Raw genomic sequence first — 448 nt, forward strand, 5'->3', positions numbered from 1 at the left:
ACTGCCGGGCAGCACACAAACACAGGACGGTGTTTTGTCTGTGGAGACACCCGTCACCTGCGGAACGGTTACCCCCGGCGCAAGCGCGTCAAGGTTCTTCGAACCATCGCGCCAATTCCTACCAGTCTGGTTCGTCTCGAGGAAACGACACCACTCGGTAGGCGCGGGTCGACTTACTGGGGAAGAACTGAGTTTTGTTGAGCCTCAGGGAGGCATAGGTCAACAGAGCCCAGCCCCGAAGAGCTCCGTGCTCTTGAAGACGAATCGTGTATGCAAGCCGGGCTTGCTAGTCGTGGAGGCGACCGTAAAGGGCTTCAAGAAGCCGTGGAAGATTCTCATCGGATCCGGGGCGTCGGGCAATTATGCTCGAAGCTCCACGATGAAAGGAATTCAGCTGTATGCTGAGGCGCTGAAAGCGCGGTTGGGTGACATCGTCACTGTTCGCCTA

This window comes from Plasmopara halstedii (genome assembly GCF_900000015.1).
Source record: "Plasmopara halstedii genome assembly, contig: Scaffold_650, whole genome shotgun sequence".
Lineage (NCBI taxonomy): Eukaryota > Oomycota > Peronosporomycetes > Peronosporales > Peronosporaceae > Plasmopara > Plasmopara halstedii.